Genomic DNA, 20,427 nt, shown 5'->3' on the forward strand with positions numbered 1-20,427 from the left:
CCAATAGGCTCACGGACTGGCCATTCCCCATGCAAATCTCCTGGTTTTTTATTTGAATGAGGGAAATTGGCCCCGCCTCCTGCTTGAGGAAAGAGGAGGAAGTCCGAGGTGGCGGCGCTGCGCCTTTCGGTTGCAGTGTGAGGTGTGTTTGTGAGTGGAGTTTCGCTACACCAGTGCGTAGCACTTTGTGAGCGCCCCCTATGAGCTTGAGGAAAAAGGAAGGAAGAAAGTATCTGAAAGTTAAGGAGCTGAGGGAAAAGTTTGCGAAAAAAGGCTGGAGTGTGTTCGTTTGTATTTCACTTGTATCAAACATTAACTATGTATACTTTAAACTGTATTTAGTAATAAGGGAGTGGCGAAAACATCTTTTCTTTCAGTTCTGTGCCAGAGCATGCACTTTCAATTAGATTCTTCCACAGGAAGTTGTATCCCTGTTATTCAATTTTATACTGGGCGCCAAATCTTGACGAAGTCCACCGGATCTAGAGGAAAAGGTGCTGCTCTAGTTGTTGGAAGACCTGGGCTCATGTCCAAGGACTCCTGCTTTTTTGCCTAGTCCTTAGACTATGTGTATTACAGTTTTCTCATCTCTAAAATGGTGATAATGCCTGTAGTTCAAATTGGTTAACAGAGCCAAATGCTGCTTTTTGATGTAATTTTATGTTAAATTAATCTATTCATTCAGTATCTTTTAGCAGTCGCTGTGTTCCAGAGCTAGATTTAGGAACCCGTCCTCAAGAAATCTGTATGACAGTGGAGGAGACAGAAAAGTAAACAGAAAATTTTTGTAAGTAAAAAAAATTGTGCAGGATGGTTAATACTAATTTTTATAACTTGTGCCTTTAGTTAAAATACTGGGTGCCTCTGAGTGAATCAGCTAATCCACACTTGTTGAAGAATCAGTATCAGTAATGCCTTCCTAGAAGACGCAATCTCTAACATGAGAACTGATTTGATATATTTCTTGCTTAAAGACAGGACTTTGTTGTAAGAGCAATGTGAAATCACTTAAAAAGTTTTAAATCATGAAGTAGCACAAATTAGGTTTGCATTGCTTAATTGCTAAGCTTTATAAAGTACTTAGCACAAAGCATAGTACATAGATGCTCAGTTAATGACAGACTCATAACAAATTGTGTATTATAATTTATTTAGCACATAGGTATTCAATTATAAGATAGATGTTCAGTAAATTATAAATACTAGTATCAATATTAAAAGTTCCACTCTATAATAATAAGAGAACTGGAATTGGAATAGTAGAGTCTATTAGGTTTCTCTTTGTGTGTTTTCTATAAACAAATAAAAAGGAATCATTTTTATGACTGTTAACTCTCAATTATGTAGGCTAATAGCAAAGGGAAAAATAATTCAGCATTAGCTTACCAATTACCATTTTTCTTAGCTATGCCCATATTCTAGACTTGCCTCCCTAAGACTAGAGTTTTATTTGTATATGAACCTCCCAAATATCCTCAGCCACGTTTACAGTCCCTTTAGCCGTTCTGCTGGTATCTAACCATTCAGAGTTTGATTCAGTAAGTACAGTATTTATTGTGTAGTCACACACTCTCTAGGCACTCAAGATGCCCAGGAGAAATGATACTGCCTCTGAAGGGAAAAGAGGCATATATATATATATACATACAGATAAGCATTATGAGAACATTACTATTGTGGAGGTATCAACTAAGTATAAAAGAAATATAAAACAAAAGAACATAAAACTTCCTCATATGGGAAATTTCACAGAAGAGGTAATACTTGACCTGACTCATAATGTAGAACTTAAAGTGGCTGTCAGAAATAGGTATAGAAGGAAGAGAATTCAAGTTAGATAAAACAGAAGTGCAAAGACACTGAAGAATGAAAAAGGCATGTTTCAACTTTGAGGTAGGATAATATTCAAAATATCTGTCAATCTCTGTGGCACTGGCACTGACCAATAAAATGGAAGCAGGCTTGAAGACTCCCTTTGTCAAATGTTAATCCTTTAGTTGTTGCAGAGAGATTCAAAGGTTCTTCAGCTGAGAAAAGAGACCGACTGAGTGGTAGGAGGAGAATTCAGGGGTAGGTTAGTTACTTACCAATCAGTACAAAAGTATTTCCATATGTTTATCTACAATTATGGCCTTATTTATAGACAGGCTGCATAGTCTAGGAAAAATATAACGCTGGAGTAAGATCACGGAACTCACAGAAAAAAAAATTCAAAAAGCAAAAAACTTAAATAATAAACATTAATAAATGAATTTCTGTTGTATCAGTTGAGTAGCATTTGAACAAAGAAAAGAGAACTTTCGAAAAACTGCATAAACTTGAAGTTTCTAAGTACTTTAAGAGACAGTGTGATGTAGTGCTTACAAAAATGGTCTTCTTACCGGAATTGGAATCTTACCCCCTATTTCTTATTTACTACACAGTTTTAAACTTCTCTATGTAAACGGATACTGAAATACAAAATGGGGAGATGATGAAAAATACCTCCTATCTGGTAAACTTTTTATGCAGATTAAATTCTGTTAAAACACTTTGAACAATACTATTTATATAAATATATAAAGAGTTCATGCACATCAACAAATAAAAAGCAAATAATCCAGTTAAAAAATGAGCAGAGGAGCTGAACAGACACTTCTCCAAAGAAGAAATTCAAATGGCCAACAGGCACATGAAAAGATGCTCCACATCGCTAATTATCAGGGAAATGCAAATTAAAACCACAATGAGATATCACCTCACACCAGTTAGGATGGCCAACATCCAAAAGACAAACAACAAATGTTAGCAAGGTTGTGGAGAAAGGGAAACCCTCCTACGCTGCTGATGGGAATATAAACTAGTTCAATCATTCTGGAAAGCAGTATGGAGGTTCCTCAAAAACTAAAAATAGAAATACCATTTGACCCAGAAATTCCACTCCTAGGAATTTACACTAAGAATTCAGCAGCCCAATTTGAAAAAGACATATACACCCCTATGTTTATCACAGCACTATTTACAATAGCCAATAAATGGAAACAACCTAGGTGTCCATCAGTAGATGAATGGATAAAGAAGATGTGGTACATATACACAATGGAATATTATTCAGCCATGAGAAGAAAACAAATCCTACCATGTGCAAAAACATGGATGGAACTAGAGGATATTATGCTCAGTGGAACAAGCCAGGAGGAAAAAGACAAGCACCAAATGATTTCACTCATCTGTGGAGTATAAGAACAAAGAAAAAATTGAAGGAACAAAACAGCAGCAGACTCACAGAACCCAAGAATGCACTAACAGTTACCAAAGGGAAAGGGACTGGGGAGGATGGGTGGGAAGGGAGGGATAAGGGGGGAAAAAGGGGCATTATGATTAGCACACAAAATGTAGTGGGGGGCACAGGGAAGGCAGTACAACACAGAGAAGACAAGTAGTGATTCTATAACATCTTACTACACTGATGGACAGTGACTGTGATGGGGTATGTGGTGGGGACTTGATAATGGGGGGAGTCTAGAAACTATAATGTTGCTCATGTAATTGTACATTAATGATACCAAAATAAAAAAAAATACTGGTTAAATAGGTATTTATTCCATTCATAAATGGTAGCTAATAGTAATCAAAATAGTAATAGTACTTGTCAGAGTAGTAATAGTGCACACATAGCTCAGCTTTAACAGTTTCTACTTGCTCATCTTATATTACCATTAAGAAAGAATATGAGTTAAATGCAACCTGATAATTTTTATTATTGTCCTCCAATTCAGAGAGAAGCTTACTGAGGTGTTAAGTAGACAAACCTGGGAAAACTCAAGAAACAACTCTTGTGACCAGGAAGTGAAAATAAAATTTTACTTCTGTGTTCACACACTGTATATCCTCTCCCCTTGAGAGTGGGCAGAACCCATGACTTGCTTCTGGCCAATAGAATATGGCAAAGGTGAATGAATTTTGCAGATATAATTAAAGTGACAAATAGATTGATTTTGAGTTAGCCAAAACAGATTATTTTAGGTGGACCTGACTTAGTCTAGAAAAAGCCTTTTAAAAAAGGAACTGGAAAGACCTGAATGTAAGTCATGAAACCATAAAACTCTTAGAAAAAAACATAGGCAAAAATCTCTTGGACATAAACATGAGCAACTTCTTCATGAACATATCTCCCCTGGCAAGGGAAACAAAAGCAAAAATGAACAAGTGGGACTATATCAAGCTGAAAAGCTTCTGTACAGCAAAAGACACCACCAATAGAACAAAAAGGTATCCTACAGTATGGGAGAATATATTCATAAATGACAGATCTCATAAAGGGTTGACATCCAAAATATATAAAGAGCTCACACACCTCAAAAATGGGCACAGGATCTGAACAGACACTTCTCCAAAGAAGAAATTCAAATGGCCAACAGGCACATGAACAGATGCTCCACATTGCTAGTCATCAGAGAAATGCAAATTAAAACCACAATGAGAAATCACCTCACACCAGTAAGAATAGCCACCATCCAAAAGACAAACAACAAATGTTGACAAGGTTGGGGAGAAAGAGAAACCTTCCTACACTGCTGGTAGGAATGTAAATTAGTTCAACCATTGTGGAAAGCAGTATGGAGGTTCCTCAAAAAACTAAAAATAAAAATACCATTTGACCCAGGAATCCCACTTCTAGGAATTTACCCTAAGAATGCAGCAGCCCAATTGGAAAAAGACAGATACCCCCCTATGTTTATCACAACACTATTTACAATAGCCAAGAAATGGAAGCAACCTAAGTGTCCATCAGTAGATGAATAGATCAAGAAGATGTGGTACATATACACAATGGAATGTTATTCAGCCATAAGAAGAAAACAAATCCTACCATTTACAACAGCATGGATGGAGCTAGAGGGTATTATGCTCAGTGAAATAAGCCAGGTGGAGAAAGACAAATACCAAATGATTTCACTCATCTGTGGAGTATAAGAACAAAGAAAAAAAACTGAAGGAAAAAAACAGCAGCAGACTCACAGAACCCAGGAATGGACTAACAGTTACCAAAGGGAAAAGGACTGGGGAGGACAGGTGGGAAGGGAGGGATAAGGGTGGGGGGAAATGGGCATTACTATTAGCAGACATATGTAGGGGGTGGGCACAGGGAGGGTGGTACAACCCAGAGAAGACAAGCAGTGATTCTACAGCATCTTACTACACTAATGGACAGTGACTGTAATGGGGTATGTGGGGGGGACTTGGTGATGGGGGGAGTCTAGTAAACATAATGTTCCTTATGTAATTGTAGTTTAATGATACCAAAATTTAAAAAATTTAAATAAATAAATAAATAAATAAAAAGGAACTGGGCCTTCCCTGAGGTCAGAGATTCTCTTTACTGACTTGATGAAGTAAGCAGCCAGGTTGAAGAAGCCCACATGGAAAGTTACTAGTGGCCTAAAGAATCTGTAGGGAACCTCTAGGACCTGAGGGTGGGCTTCAGCAAACAGCCAGCAAAAAAGCCAGGACCCTCCATCATATAGCCATATGGAAATAAATTCTACCAACAAACCAATAAGCTTGGAAGCAGATTCTTTAACAATCAGGCTCTCAAATAAAAATACATCCCAAATGACACCTTAATTATACTTTGTGAGACTCAGCACAGGATCAATCTGAGACCCAAATTCCTGACCCAGAGAAACAGGTAAGTGTGTGTTGTTTTAAGTTACTAGATTTGCGGTAATTTGTTATTTAGCAACAGAAAACTATTACAGGAAGTTATCATAGAAAGGAAGGGGTATGGTGTGAGGGATCACGGGGGAAACAGTGTAGCACAGAGAAGGCAAATAGTGAATCTATGGCATCTTACTACACTGATGGACAGTGACTGCATTGGGGTATGGGTGGGGACTTGATAATATGGGTAAATTTAGTAACCACGTTGTTTTTTCATGTGAAACCTTCATAAGAGTGTATATCAATAATACCTTAATAAAAAATTAAAAAACAATAAGGAAGGGGTATTTAAACCATCTTTCAAGGTAGCTGTATGACCTAAATGAATGCAGTGGGTCTTATTAGAACATATTTAATAATATTAATATTTTATATGTAAAATATATACTGTTTTATTTAAATTAATTTTATTTAATAAGGTTAATATTTTGTATATATAATATATTTTATATATATAATATTTTTGTATAATTTAATATTTAATAATATAAAAAGGATAGAGCCAGTACTGCAATTATACCTGGGTAAGAAGGGCCTCTGTCCTGGTTCCCATATTTTAGAGGGCCCCTCATATCATAATCATACACATACACATTTAAAAGAACACACAGATGCCTTTGTTATTCAGAATCTGTTGGCACTACTGACTTATAACTTACCAATAATGGGAACTGTGACTGTAAACATCTGCTCTCCTAATATAATACAAGTCCTCAAGGGAATACTTCCCCATATTTCTTGCTCTGCATCTTCAAAACAAAATACAACCATCAGAATTCTGTAAAGGTCAGTGGATTGAGACACACACATTGTTTCAGAGTATGGAAAGGTTTTAGCAGTAAAATTAATTAGGTAGTAATTTAACTTCTCAGATCCTTCTTCTCTATTACTAGATTCAATAGATTTTTACATAAAAGACTCTTTTGCCAGTAGTGTCAAGCCTCCATTTTCTTGCTTTTTTGCATGTTCTAGTCTGTGGTTCTGCGGGTACTTAGAACTTATTGCAGTATTCCCAAAATTTGCACATAGTTTCTGGAGAAAATTTTGAAATATTAAATAATCCATATTACTTTTATATTTGTATACCATACAGGTAGATGATGCAACATAAATTATATTTAATTTTTAAATTACCAACTAAATTACAATGAGTTCTAGAATTATAAGTGATTTCATTTTAATAAAAATATTTCATTCCTGAACAATCAATGGATCAAATGAAATAAAAAGAATACCTTGAGACAAATGAAAATGGGAATACAATATACCAAAACTTACAGAATGCAAAAATGGCTATTCTAAAAAGAAAGTTCATAGCAATACATTCCTATACCAAGAAACAAAAATCTCAACCAACCTTAATTTACACCACATGGAATTAGATAAAGATAAACAAATGGAGCTCAAAGTTAGCAGAAGGAAGAAAATAAAGATCAGAGCAAAAATAAATGGAACAGAGACTAAAGACAATGGAAAAGATCAGTGAAATTAAGAGCTGGTTATTTGTATAAACAAAATTGATAAACCTTTTGCTGGACTCACTAAGAAAAAGAAAAGGACTTAAAACCAGCAATGGAAGAAGAGATGTTATAACTAATACCACAGAAATACAAAGTATCAGAAGACAATACTATGAACAATCATACACCAACAAACCTAGAATAACAAACCTTGTATAAGAGAGAACAGATGAAGTTCTAGAAACATAACTTACCAAGACTGAAACTTGAGGAAATAGAAAATCTGAAGTCACCACATTCAGTGGTGAATTCTACCAAATATTTAAAGATGAGTTAATATCAGTCCATATAAAATGTTGCAATAAATATAAGGAATACTTCCAAACTCATTTTACAAAGCCAGAATTACCCTGATATAAAAACCAGACAAGGACACCACAAGAAAAGAAAATCACAGGCCAATATCCTTGATGAGTATTGACGCAAAAACTCTCAACAAAATATTAACAAACTGGATTCAACAAAAAAGATCATACCCCATGGTCAAATGCAAGAATGGTTCGACATCCACAAATCAATCAATGCAATACACCAATTTAACAAAGGGTAAAAATCATATGATCATCTCAATAGACACAGAAAAAGGCACTTGATAAAATTCAACATCCATTTATTATTAAAATTCTCAACAAAATGGGTATAGAAGGAATATCTCAACATAATAAAGGCTATATGACAAGCCCACAGTTAACATTATCCTCAATGTAAGAAACTGAAAGCTTTTCCTCTAAGATCCAGAATAATACAAGGAAGCCCACTCTTGCCACTTGTATTCAACATGGTATTAGAAGTCCTAGACAGAGCAACTAGGCAAGCAAAAGAAATTAAAGGCATCCAAATCAGAAAGAAGTAAAATGGTCACTATTTGCAGATGACATATTATATATAGAAAATCCTAAAGATTTCACAAAAAACTATAATAAATGAATTCAATAAAGTTGCAGGATATAAGTGAATATACAAAAATATGTTGTATTTCTGTATACTAATAACAAACTCTCAGAGCATTGCCTCAAAAAGAATAAAATACCTAGGAATAAATTTAACCAAAGACATGAAAGATTTATACACTGACAACGATAAGACATTGACAAATCACGGGGAAGGCAGTATAGTATAGCATGGAAAAGACAAGTAGCGACTCTTTAGCATCTTACTACACTGATGGATAATGACTGCAGTGGGGTGTGTCAGGGGGATTTGATAATATGGGTGAATGTAGTAACCACAGGTTGTTCATGTGAAACCTTCATAAGATTGTATATCAATGATACCTTAGTAAAAAATTAAAAGGCATTGACAAAATAAGTTGAAGAAGACACAAATAAATGGACATATATTCCATGCTTATGTACTGGAAGAATTAATATTGTTAAAATGTTCATACTACCCAAAGTGATCAACAAATTCAGTGCAATCCCTATCAAAATTCCAACAGCATTTTTTACAGGCATAGAACAAACAATCCTAAAATTTGTATGGAACCACAAATAGCCAAAACACACACACACACACACACACACAGCCAAAGCAATCTTTAGGAGGAAGAAAAAACAGAAGGTATCAGGTGCCCTGATTTCAAACTATATTACAAAGCTATAGTAATCAAAACAGTGTGGTATCAGCAAAAAAACTGACATATAGATCAATAAACAGAATAAAGAGACCAGAAGTAAATCCTTGTGTAAATCCATGTATATATGATCAACTAATTTATGACAATAGGGCTGAGAATATACAATGGGTAAAAGACAATCTCTTCAAGAAATGGTGCTGGGAAATCTGGACAGCCACATACCAAGGAATGAAACTGGACCACTGTCTTACACGATAACCATAAAGTTAACTTAAAACAAATTATGGATTTGACCATAAGACCTAGAACCATTAGACTGCTAGAAGAAATCATAGGCAATAAGCTTCTTGACATCAGTCATGGTGATAATTTTCTGGATTTGACACCAAAAAAAATGCAAACTTAAAAAACTTCTGCACAGCAAAGGACACACCATCAATCTAATGAAAAGGCATCCTATAGAATGGGAGAAAATATCTGCAAATCATATATCTTAAGGCATCAATATCCAAAATATATAAACTCATACAATTCAATAACAAAAAGGTAAATACAATCCAATTAAAAATGACAGAGGGTCAAGAAAGACATACAGGTGGCTAACAGGTACATGAAATGGTGCTAAACATCTCTAATCATCAGGGAAATGCAAATCAAAACCACAGTGAAATATTACCTCACACCTGTCAGAATGGCTGTTATCTAAAAGACAAGAAATAGCAACTGGTGAAAAGGGTGTGAGGAAAAGAAAATGATTGTGCACTGCTGGTGAGAATGTAAATTGGTGCAACCTCTATGGAAAACAGTATAGAGGTTCCTCAAAAAATTAAATCTGCTTCTGGGTGGGGATGGGTGAATGGGTGAAGGAGGCCAAAAGGCACAAATTCTCATTATAAAATTAATATGTTATGACATGTAATGTACAGCATGATGACTATAGTCAATAATACTGTATTGTATATTTAAAAGTTGCTGATAGAGTAAGTTTTTAAATTTCTCATCACAAAAAACACTGTAATTATGCGTGGTGATGGATGTTAACTATACTTAGTGTTCATTTCATGATAATATTTATAAATGTTGAATCATTACATTATATACTTAAAGCTAATATAACATTATATGTCAATTGTATCTCAACTTTTTTAAATTAAAAAACATCTGTGCATCAAAGAGCAATATCAAGAGAATAAAAAAAGAACCCACCTAATAGGTCAAAATCTTTGCAAATTTGAATTAATATTCAGAACATATAAAGAATACCTACAACTCAGTAACAACCACAACAACAAAACCCAATTTGAAAATGGGCAAAGGACTTGGACACATCTCCAGAAGAGATATACAGATGGCCAATAAGCACATGAAAAGATGCTCACTACCATTAATCACTAGGAAAATCAAAACCACAATGACATACCACATCACCCCAATTAGGAGAACTATTATCAAAAATAAGCAAATAAAAGAAAATAAGTGTTGACAAGAATGTGAAGAAATTGGAACTCTCATGCATTGCCTGTGGGAATGTAAAATGATATAGCCTTTATGGGAAATAGTTTGTAATTTCTTCAAAAAGCTAAACAGAACAATTATAAGATCCAGCAATCTCATTCCCAGAGTACATACCTCAAATGACAACAGGGACTCAAAGTGATAATTTTATGCCAATGTTCATAGTAGATTTAGTCACAAGAGCCAAAAGGTGGAAAAAAACTCAAATGTCCATCAATAGGTGAGTAAATAAAACATGGTACATACATGCAATGGAATATTACTGACCCATAAAAAGAAATGAAACTGTGATATATGCTACAATGTGGATGAACCTTGAAAACATGTGAAGTAAAATAAACCAGACAGATGATTCACTTATATGAAGTACCTAAACTACACAAATTCATGGAGAAAGAAAGTAGAATAAAAGTTACTAGGGGCCTGGGGACATGGGGAATGGAGAATTATTGTTTAATGAATACAGAGTTCCTCTTTTGGGATGAGGAAAATGTTATGGAAGTGGAGTATGGTTGCACAAATTTCTAGATGTACTAAATGTAACTGAATTGTACTTTTTAATTTGATTAACATAGTAAATTTTATGTTATATATATTTTCCTATGATTTAGAAAAGAACAGAGAACAAGAACAAGATCTTAAATATTATAATTATGATCACCAAAATTTTTAAAATTAAACTTTTTTGGGAATGTTATCAAATTCAAGAAAGACAAGAGTAGAAAAAAAAGAAAAATAATTCTGAAAAAGAGAATCAATCCAGGAGTTCTAGCACCCGGCTAATATTTCAAAAAAGAGAGAAAAGATCCAAGAGAGGGGAGGGAAATTTCAAGATATATGAAAAGAGAATTTTCCAGAACTGAAGTATACAAGAGCCCAAATTCAAAGGATACACTGATACTCAACATGAAACACAAGACATACATGTAGGCCATTTACTTTGAAGTTTCAAGATCTTGGGAATAGGGGAAAGATCCTAAAAGTTTATGCCAGGGTGAGTATAGGGAGATAATAGGATGTGTGTGTGTGTGTGTGTGTGTGTGTGTGTGTGTGTGTGTGTGTGTGTGTAATCAAAAATACGATATTAGACTTCTCAATTATAATATTGAAAGCTAGAAGAAATTTTGAAGTATGACCAAGTTTCTGAGTGAAACTAATTCTTAACATTTAATCTTATGACTTAACTATGAAACAAATATGAAGCTAGAATAGAGACTTTCAGACATGCATAATTTTAAAACATTACTTCTCATATACAATTTCACGGGAATCTTAAGGATGCCATCTACCAAAATGAGCTATTAACCAAAAAGAAGAAAATGGGTTCCAGTAAAGACCTCCCAATATAACAGAGAGATAAAGAAAATTTGGAGGATGAGTAAGAAAGAAAAGAACAAGTCATGATGTTAGTAAGACAGGAGACTGTTTGAGAGACATCTCCAGAGGGAAATAATAGAAATATTAGATAGTCTGATATGGTAGATAGTGAAAAACTACCTTCAGAGGATGCTTTAAGACAATCCTCAATAAAAAGAATAGCAAACAAATGGAAAACAGAGTTGCTATCCATAAGAAAAATTAATTTAGAGAAGAGAAGTATAATCATAGGGCACTACTGTCTCAACAGCAAATAATATTTACCTGGGCTTAATAATGTATATACTAGATGTTAAATTCATAATGCTTTAGCTATATTGAGAGAATAAGGGAAGGGTATTTTGGAGGAGTGGGGTATAAGTAAGTTGAATCCTCATACATAGGGTGAATATACAGATACTGATATATGAATGTTACTTAGAAATATGTAGCCAAATAACAGAAAAATAGAGCTTCAAAATTTTAAGTGGTTGTTTTCGAGAAAGGGGTATAATAGGGAGGGGAGGGATAGTACAGTACTATTTCTTAGTATGAGACTTTTAGCACTGTTAGATTTTTTAAAAACTACGTGCATATATTAGGTAAAAGTAAAAATGAATAATTTCAGTAACTAATTTTAGCAAATAAAAGGATAAATCTGATAAAACAAAAGAGCCAACTGTTAAATATTCAACCATCAACAAATACAAAGCTCCTATAATCACTAGTAGAATGACAGCACTGCACAAAATCATATATCAGATGCCTTTTGGTTGGAGGAATTTCTTAAAGCAGAAGCTTTCTAGTTCTTTCCTTTCATACATTATAAGTCATTTCATACTTTTATAAGCAATGTTCTTTCTCATGTTTTAGGCTGAAGAATATAGAATAATTGGGTAAGGTATAAAATATCTGGAATAAAATTGTAGAGTCCAAATGTTCATAGCACCAAAATGGCCTCAGTAAAAGAGCTATGTCAAAATGGCACCAAAGCATTTTATACATAATTTTCATATCCTAGTTCTCATCCAATTTTTATTGATAAAATCACTTTTGGAACACTAATTGCAAATTTAAAAAAATGAATCTCTCTAATTTCCTTTTGGAGAATTACAGTATTTTCAGTTATGGTACAAATTAAAAATTGACAATACAGTTTTGTATGAAACACTGTGGTAAATGAAAGAGACTGCTCATGGTCTAGGGAGAACAAAGATAAGTGGGGCTCCATCTTCCTGCACTGATAAGCCAAGTGAGTCATTGTATCTGCACACCTGCAATCTACCTATATATGATACATCAATTAACCATCTTAGCCATCATTTTACCTTGGTACATCAGTTGGGAAACTAGTCTACAAAACTCAAATTAATATTTTTTCTAAGAAAAGGAAGGTCTGTGTTCAAAGTTTGTGGGTGAAGAAAGGAAAAAACTATAGAAAAAGAACATGGTTTTTTGGAATGTTAGATATATATATATACATTCAGCAAGGAAGAAGTTTTAGAAAGGGGAAGGAACAAAGAAAACACTTATCTACATATTAGCCCTATATTGGGTGCTTTTAAAAGTTATAACTAATAATACATAGTAAATATTATTCCTAATTTAAAACAATGACTATTCACTTTCCAAAGTAAAATAATCTTAAGCTTAAGAGTGGTAATTTGAATCTGTCTTTATGACTAGTTCACAGTGGCTCCTTAAAGCTCTGATTTAATCTGAACATCATTGTGTCCCACCTGTTAAAACATGTTAAAATAATTAGATTTTAGAAATAGAATATGGCTGGGAGAGCAATAAGAGACAGGTTCAGATTGTTTTTGCAGAACAGTGCACAGGAAGACTCATATGATCAAAATAAACTGTAATAGAGATGAAAAATGCCTTAAATGAGCTCATCAGTAGACTCAACACAGGTGAGCAAAGAATCAATAAACTTGAAGAAAGGTCAACAGAAATTACCCAAGCTAAAATGCAAAAAGAAAAGAATAAAATAAAAACAGGACAGAATATACCAGAGATGTGAGATAATATCAAATGATCTGACATATACATAATTAGAATCCAAGAAGAAGAAACAAAATGGTAGAGTAGTTGAATAAATAATAGCAAAATTTTTCTGAAATTAATAATAGTCACAGATTCAAGAACCTCAGAGAACACCAAGTAGGATAAATATAAAAAATCCCATATTTTGGGCATATTATAATCAAATAGCTGCAAACCAAAGACAAAAATCTTGAAGGCATCCAGAGAAAAAGATACCTATAGAGGGACATTATTAGAATTATATATAAGGCACATTAGAATTATAATACAAGTCTCACAAAAGCTATGCAAGCAAGAAGACAATCAAGTAACATCTTTCAAGTGCTGAAAGAAAAAAATCAATCCATAATTCTATACCCAACAAAAGTATCCTTAAATATGAAGAAACAAAAATATTCTCTGACAAATCAAAACTGAGAGAATTAATTACTGGTAGATGCAAGAAATGCTTAAGAAAGTTCTTTGGAGAAAATATTATGTAGGTCACAGACATAGATCAACATGAAGGAAGGGTGTAAAAAATAGAATAAATGAAGGGAAAATATTTTTAATTGCTCTAAAAGACAACAGTGTTTAAAGCAAAAGGGCATTCTTCCATTCCATTAGGACAGTTGTTCTAGGTGATGGTGACATGGTAAGACTAGTGAATTCTATGAGATGAGCATAAGACCACACTTGATTTGCTGTAAAATTAGTTCTGTGTTGGAAGCAATGTTCTTTGTAATACTGTGATTAAGGTATTCTGTAAGTCCATGGGTTGTGGTGGTTTGGGCAGAAACATTACAGGCAAGAAAGGTAAATATGCTTCCAAAGGAAAAATCTATTTCAGTGAGAATAAAGTGTATACTTTGAAAAATGGAATTGATCTAATAGAACAAATCTGCTATTGAGGTTAGCTTATCCTCCAGAGAATGGTCCTAAGTCAGTGGGTTTTTTTGGTTTCTGCTGTTGTAGCTTAGGTTCATTGTAGTGATTTTGGTCAGTGGAAATCTATGCTGTTAAGGTCATGCATAACCTCCATCCCTGCCTACATGACCACTTTGTGCAAAAGCCTATTTGGTAATGATGGGGATTGAAGAAAAATGATGCCTCATATCTATAGAGTGGGTCATCTTTTCCACCTTATTGCAAATATCCTCCTTTGTCACTATTGCTCTTTGGTGATATTCACATTGGACATGAATGTCTCCACACTCTGTGCTCATTTGGAGAGGTCTATCTACATAAATCTACATTAGACCACTGTATCACCAATCTTCCAAATCTGTAATTTGTCCCTGACCATCCAGCCAATGTCAGCAAATTTCCATGAATCAATATAGATCCATATTTCTGGCCAACACTGGTGCAAATATGGTAGACAGATAAATGTACCATTTGAAATTCTTCCAAATGAGAGGATTTCCCTTTACCAGTGTTCTTCACATCCACTGCACAGTGGGGCTATAGTATTGCAGCCATCCAGTTTCAGGTGGAGGCAGAATATAATTCAGAATTATCTTTAAACCAAACTCAAATTTTTCTTAGCTGTAGGAATTCCCAATGCATTCATAGGTACAAGTTTAGAGAGAGGAGGCAATGTAACAGAAGGAGCCAGATTCATACAACTTACTTCTTTCTATAGGAATTCTCAGGGGAAATCTATGTTGATGATGGAATGCTGTTGTGCATACTTAATTTTATGGTTTGATAAATCCCACATGATAGGAAGCTTAGGTCACATAGTAATTTGGTCAAGCTGTCTGTCCATATTAGGACCAGTAGTGGGACAGAAGACATTTCTCAAAAGGACAGTAGTCATCTACAAAAGATTGCAAAACTTTGCTTCGAAATCCTATAGGAGCCTCCCAAAGGCTCCATACAGTATCTTTATCGACCAAAGATAGCACAAGCACAGTCATATCTGCTGGGCTATATAGCCCAAATGGCAGAGCAGATTGCACAGCAGCCTATATCTGATGCTGAGATTCCTCCAGGATCTACACCAAACTGGCAGCCTTTTGAGTTACCCAATAAATGGATCAAAGTAGTATTACAACTATAGTTTATGTTACCACTAAAATCCAAAGAGGCCAAATAGGCACCATTGTCTCTTTCTTACTGATAAGAGGGATCATATGTAATAACTTGTCCCTTTATTTTGGAAGGTGTACTGCACCCTGGATCAATGAGCCCTATAAGGCAACCAACTCAAGAAAGTTCATTACTTGTTCTTCAGACAAGAGAAGACTAATTTATGCAGATAAAACACAAAAGTATATTTCAAAGGCAAAAGATGCTTGTCAAAATTTGGCTCCTTAGTTTCACTGGACCCTTCCCTATGTTCCCACCCCAATTCTCTCCTCCAAATGTCCTAAAATTAATGAGACCGTGTGATCTAATAAATTCAGTTTTCATTGTAACTTAGCCATGCATGTGATTAGACTTTGGGCTTGAACAGAAATCTTGACATTCTGCAGCTAAAAAACATAAGTATTTATTTTAGGGAAGTCACAGAAGCCATCTGGTTCTTTACCTGGATCTGAAGTTAGGAATTTAAAGCTCTGAACTCATTCTTTTCTTTCTTCAAGTTCTACAGTGCACTGAGAAGCAAGATGCATAGGCTATTTTTTTTCCTCTAAGATAATCTATGGCACAGCTTTGTCTATAGGTACTTGATTGCTGGTGACCCTGCATTATAATTTAAGTAACTATTTTGCCATTCCATGTGATGGGATACCATTTTACTACTGACAACAGTAGTAATTAATGACAAGTGTCATTAATCCTAAATTTGGGCAGCTCAGAGATCAGTTCTAAAGTCCCATCATCATGTTTCTGTTCCCCTGGAATAATTTCCAGTATCAACTAATTGTATCAGCTAGGGTTTAGTAAGAGAAGTGGAGACCCTAATGGAATCTTATGGAATAAGAAATTTATTACAGGATTTAAATTTTCTACACCTGTAGGAGCTGGGGAAGTAACCCAGGGAGGCTAGTTGTAAGAACAGAGGAGTCACCAACTAAATCTGAAAAGTCAAGCATATGTAGCTACCTAAATGGTATGGAAAAGGAAAGCTATCGCCACTGTGTAGTTATTGCTTCTGTGAGTCCAAAACAAGTGTTGTTGCTTATCAACAGTTTTGGAAGATGGGAAGACAAGCTGGAGGTTAATTAAAGGAGAGTGAGGACAATCTGGAACTTGCTAAGCACCTCTTTGTTCGTCACCACATCTGACTAGAATGATTTTTAGAGAATAATGGCCAGTACTTCATTTCAGCCTTCTGAAGTACATTTCAAAAGATATTAATAAAACGATACCTACAATTAAAATATTTTGGCAGCATGTTTAGTTATAATATACAAGATAAAGAAAAACCCTATGAATTTTAACTGAGAATGGGGTTAAGAGAGTATTTATACATGGGTAGGTATTTGATGGGTATGTGAAGAAGGGAGATGTATGCTATATTTGAAGAAAAAACTCACATTGGCATCAGACTTCTCCTCTGTTATATTAGGTACCAAATACTCAATGAAACAATATCAGAAGATTTTTGAGGGGGAAAAGTTGGGACATTAGAGTTTATGTTTAAGTTGTCTTCCATATAGAAAAGTAGTAAGTTTATTCATGGATACTCAAAGGTTCAGAATATATATGATGTATCTACCCTTTTAGAAAAGCTACTAATAGCTATAGACCAATTAACCTAAGAGATTAACCAAAATTAATCCTTGCAAAATTAGGAAGTTTCAAATTAATTAGAAAGACTTGTTTAAAAGTACAATTGATAGATGCAACACATAACTCCCAACAAGAATTCTGAGAATAATAATTCAAGAAGCCATACCAGATTGACTTTACCACAATAATGATCTTGCAAGAATGCAAAAATATGGATGCCTCAAAATAAATGGAATTTGGAAAAAATTTAAAAGCAAGCCATCTCATTATGAATATTAGTTTCCCTTAGGATCTGGCAAAAAAGTGTTTCTTAGGTAACCTTACCCTCAACCAAAGTATATACTTAATTTCAGATCTCAATTACATTATAAAACATTTACAAACTATCTAGTCTAGTCCCAGGACAACTTCTGTAAGAAAATACATCGAAATAATGATATAGCTTTATTGAAATGATAACCTTTTGGTTGATTTTTGTCTTTTTCTATGTGGGATTCTTTTCTAAATTGTCTCTCATTAACTTTTATAAATTTGTTAATTATATGAATTCTGCTTCCAGGTAGTGTGTAGTCAGCCTCACAATGCTTTGTCTCAGAGTCCTGCTACACACATGGGTATGTCATACACACAGGAGAGAACCCCAAATCTCACCCTCAAGATGTTTGAAATTTGTGGTGAACACAGTCCAAACCCAACACACCACAATGCCTGACTGGATCAAAGTAATGTCTCTTATTCTAACTTCCTGACAATGGAAAAGAAATGCACTTTCTGGGAAAAAAATATTTCACTTCCCATAAGTTTAGGATGTACAATCTTCAACATATAAAAAAAATTATAAGACATGCAAAAGTGAAGGAAAATATAACTTATAATCAAGAGAAAATATAGCCATTAGAAACAGACCGACAGGGTGACCCAGCACTGGAATTGACAGACAAGGACTCTTTTTTGAAAGAATATATTTTTGTATTGACTCAGCTGATACCAGAAATAAGGAAGCACTTCACTGGTGAGCTATGTTTCTAAGTCATTTAAATCTTGACTATTTTTAATGGACATCAGATCCCAGGGAGCTAATACTGCATTTCACAATTTCTGAGCATTGATCAATGTTCTTTTTAATTCTGTAGAATTTCTTCACATATTCAGAATGCCTTAAGAGTTCCACAGAATCTTCATCTGATTGATTACCAAAAGCTGTAAGCTATGCTGTTGTGAGAGACTTTTTATTAAACAGAGCATGAGCAAGAGACAAGGACTTTTAAGTTACTATTATGAATGTATTGAGGAAAAGATACATAAAACAGATGAAAATATATTTAAACAATAAAAATAAATCTCTAAAAAAACAGACATTCTATAGTTGAACAATGTAATAACTGAAATTAAGAATTCATTGCATAGACTTAACAGCAAACTGGACATAGGATATAATATCAGTTAATATTAGTTTCCCTTAGGACCTGGAAAAACCAATATATATTATCCAAACTGAAGTACAGGGTAAAGAAGAAAAAAAAAAAAGGGAGACTGAGGGGAGGAAAAGGAAAAGAGAGCAATTGAGATCATTTTTGAAAATTCTTTGCCATTATCTCTTCAAATGTTTCTTCTGCCGCATATTCTTTCTTCTGTCCTTCTAGAAAACCATTTAGAAGCATGAGACTTTTCATTGTGCTAATATTTCTCTTACATTTCTCTTTTCTATATTTTCCATTTCGTTATACTCTTTTCTATAGTTTCTCTGTCCTGGGAGAGTAGCTGTCTGCCTAAATCCTATAATATCAACCTCTTGTTTTGTATCCAGAAATATAGAATTCCATCAGGGTAAAAACATAGAGGATGATTAACCTATAACAATATCCTCTATCATGTCCCTCAGATGTTGCACTTTAACCTAAGAACAATAGAAAGCTATGTAAGCAGAAGAGTGACAAGATTAGATTTACATTTTAAAATTAACACTAATATTTTACAACCTCTAATTAAATAATTCAGGGAATGATCATCAATGGCTTCTAAATGTACTAGGTTCAGTTCTCCAACTGTTTGTTCTCAGGAATGCTTCACATTTTTAAATATTATTGGGGACCCAAAGAGGTTTTTTTTTTAATAGGGGTTATATCTCTGAATATTTGTAATGCTAGAAATGAAAACAAAAATTTTAAACACAAGAATGTCATATAGTCTCTGAAAAATTCTGCTATATGCTTATGAGAAAAGGCAAATAATATCTTTTACTAGTTTGAAATATTTATGGCCTTGCAGACTCCCTGAAGAGTTTTCAGAGATTGCCAGGGGTCATGGCATACAGTTTGAAAATTATGGTATTAGCTGAAAGATTGTTTGGAAATTTGATGATGAATGCACTCAGCTAGCAACACCTGAACTCAAAGCCAATCTTGCCCACACAAAAAGAAAAACATTTGATTCATGATACAGTACAATATGAAGTATACAGCATCATCTCTGAAACATTCTTGTCAAAGAAAATTAAACCTCAACTTAATCAAATCTCTAGATTTAACGAATTTACAGGAAATATAAGGAATAAAAGAGCATGTTGTCAAATATAGCAAAATTAATAATTTAGGAAATTTTACCTGACAAACGAACTTTTTGAACAAACAGCGAGAAGAGAAAAGGGGAGGTAAGGATTGTAGACTTTTAAAAAAACATTATGAACACACAAACCAAAAGAAATGTATGGGTCCTGTTTGGATCCTATTTGAAGCAAACTGACTTTGTAACTTTTTGTTTTATTAAGTTGGTGCAGCTACTAAGGAAACAGTATGGAGGGTCCTCATAAAATTAAAAATAGAACTACTGTGTGATTCAGCAATTCCACTTCTGGGTATTTCCCCAAAGAAAATGAAAACACTAACTTGAAAAGATATATGTGTCCTGACCTGCAGGACTATCAACGGGGGTCGACGACCTAGAGGAGAGAATGAAGGGGCAAGAGACACAAAGAATGGACAGCAAGACAGGATGTCTGATCAAGCTGACCAATTTTATTTTTCTCAGGCTCAATTTATATAGGCT

The 20,427-nt window shown here is 34.2% G+C and overlaps 1 long non-coding RNA gene across 1 annotated transcript; it reads left to right on the plus strand.

The window, feature by feature from the left end:
* Nucleotides 1–43: 43 nt before the first annotated feature.
* Nucleotides 44–16,087, plus strand: LOC140846369 (uncharacterized). Its single transcript, XR_012125403.1, has 3 exons — nt 44–142; nt 686–787; nt 15,867–16,087. It is a non-coding gene; the product is annotated as an uncharacterized lncRNA (long non-coding RNA).
* Nucleotides 16,088–20,427: the final 4,340 nt, after the last annotated feature.

The sequence above is a fragment of the Manis javanica genome, chromosome 15 (genome assembly GCF_040802235.1).
Source record: "Manis javanica isolate MJ-LG chromosome 15, MJ_LKY, whole genome shotgun sequence".
Classification (NCBI taxonomy): Eukaryota; Metazoa; Chordata; class Mammalia; order Pholidota; family Manidae; genus Manis; species Manis javanica.